Source organism: Vulpes lagopus, chromosome 4, assembly GCF_018345385.1.
Source record: "Vulpes lagopus strain Blue_001 chromosome 4, ASM1834538v1, whole genome shotgun sequence".
Lineage (NCBI taxonomy): Eukaryota > Metazoa > Chordata > Mammalia > Carnivora > Canidae > Vulpes > Vulpes lagopus.
The window spans coordinates 122919325-122922019 of NC_054827.1; positions in this window are offsets into that span (position 1 = coordinate 122919325).

Here is a 2695-nt window from a genome sequence, read left to right on the forward strand (position 1 = left end):
AAATCTGGGGCAGCCCGGGTGGCTTAGTGGTTTAGTGCCGCCTTCAGCCCAGGGCCTGATCCTGGAGACCCAGAATCGAGTCCCACATCGGGCTCCCTTCATGGAGCCTGCTTCTCCCTCTGCCTGTGTCTCCGCCTCTCTCTCTCTTTCTCTGTGTCTCTCATTAATAAACAAAAAATCTTTTTTAAAAAAAAGATAAAATCTGTTACTAGAGACAGAGAAGGCCATGTTATAGAAGGGTCAATCTATCAGGAAAAAATAACAGTATAAACACATATGCACTTAACAACAGAGCCCCAAATCACATGAAATAAAACTGACAGATGGAAAGGAGAAACAGAAAATTCAAGAACAATGGTTGGAGACAGCAATACCCCACTTTCAACAATGGACAGAACAACTGGGTTGAAGGTCAAAAGGAAAAAGATGATGTAAACAACACTAGAATCACCTTGCCCTAACACATACCTACAGAACACCCAACAACAGAACACAGTTCTTCAAGTGCACATGGAACATTCTCCAGGATAGCACATATATAAAATAAGTCTTACATTTCAAAGGACTGAAATAATACACAATGCATTCTTTAGCCACATGGAATGAAATTAAAAATCAAATAACAGAACAAATTTTGGGAAATTAACAAGTATGTGGAAATTAAACTAACTCCTGAAAAATCAGTGAGCAAAAGAAGTTCAAAAGAAAAAAAAAAAAAAGAAAAAGAAAAAAAAAAAAAAAGGAAAAAAGAAAAAAAAAAAGTTCAAAAGAAGTCAGAAAATACTTGTAGGTAAAGATGAAACAAACATATCCAAAACTTATGCAATGAAGCTAAAACAGTGCTTAGATGAAAACTTACAGTTGTAAACACCTATATGAAAAAGAAGCTAGACCTCAAATCAATAAGATAATCTTCTATCTTAAGAAACTATAAAGAAAAAAAAAAAGAAACTATAAAGAAAGAAAACTAAACCCAAGGCAATCCAAAGTAAGTAATAAAGATTAGAGTGGAAACTAATAAAACAATGAAAAACAGAGAAAAATCAACAAAAGTTTGGTTTTGAATAGATCAGTAAAACTGATAAGCCTTTAGCTAGACTGGCCAAGAAAATTTAGAAAGTAAGAGAACATTCAGATTTCTAAGATCAGGAATGAAAGAAGAGACATTGCCAGCAACCTTACAGACATAAAAAGAATTACCAAGGAATACTCTAAACTCTATGTCAACAAATCACAACCAAAAATCTATATGCAATGGACAAATTCCTAAAAATATAGAAACTACTGAAACAGACTCAAGGAAGAACAGGAAATCTAAACAGATCTACAATAAGTAAAGATAACAAATTAGTTAAAAAAAAAATTCACAAGGAAAAGTCCAGGACCAAATGACTTCACTGGTGAATACCAGCAAATGTTTAAAGAATTAACACAAATCTTTCATAAACTCTTCTAAGATACAGAAGAGGAAGGAATACTTCCCAACTCAACTATGAGGCCAGTACTACTCTGATACCAAAGCCAGACAAAGACATAAGAAAAGTATACACTATCTCTTATGAATATAGACACAAAATCCTTAATAGAATACTAGCCAATTAGGTCAATGGAATTGAAAAATATTAGCAACCCAAATGCAATAAAAAGAATTATATTTCATGACCAAGTGGGATTTATCCCATGAATGCAAGGGTGGTTCAAAATATGGACGATTGACATAATACACCATATCAACAGCATAAAGGACAAAAATCACATCATCATTTCATTTTTTTTAAGATTTTATTTTTTTTTAATTCATAAAGACATACAGAGAGAGAGAGAGGCAGAGACACAGGCAGAGGGAGAAGCAGGCTCCATACAAGGGAGCCTGACGTGGGACTTGATCCCAGGACTCCAGGATCATGCCCTGAAGGCGGCGCTAAACCGCTGAGCCACCTGGGCTGCCCAGCCACCCAGGCTGCCCTCAAGAAAATTTCTATCAAAATCTCAGCTGCCCTCTTTTGGTAGAAATTAACAAGCCAATCCTAAAATTCATTTGGAAATGCAAAGGACCCAGAATGTTCAAAACAACCTTGAAAAAGAACAAAGCTAGAGGACTTACTTCCAGGGTTCAAAACCCACCACAAGGCTCTATTAACCAAGACACTGCAGCACTGGTGTAAGGATATACAGGTCTGTGGGACAGAACTGAGAATCCAGAAATAAACTCTTGCATATACGGCCAACGGATGATCAGCAAAGATGTCAAGATAATCAGTGGGGGGGGGGGGGGGGAGAACTTGTCAACAGATGGCGTTGGGACAAGTGGAATCCACACACAAAAGAATGAAGTTGGTCCCCTACCTCACACCATATACAAAAATTAACTCAAAATGGATCAAAGTCCCAAATTTAAGAGCTAAAACTATAAAACTCTTAGAAGAAAATGTAGGACCAGGCCAGGTGCTTACACAGGACACCAGAAGCACAAGAAACAAATGAAAAGAGAGATACTGGATGTCAACGCAATTAACAACTTAGTGCTTCGAATGGTACTATCAAGAAAGTGGAAAAGACAGAATGGGAGAAAATATTTGCAAACAATATAAGGGTGTAGGATATATGAAAAATTCTTACAATTCAAAACAATCCAATTGAAAATGGGAAAGGATCTGAATAGCTATTTCTCAAAAAAAAATACACAAATGGCCAA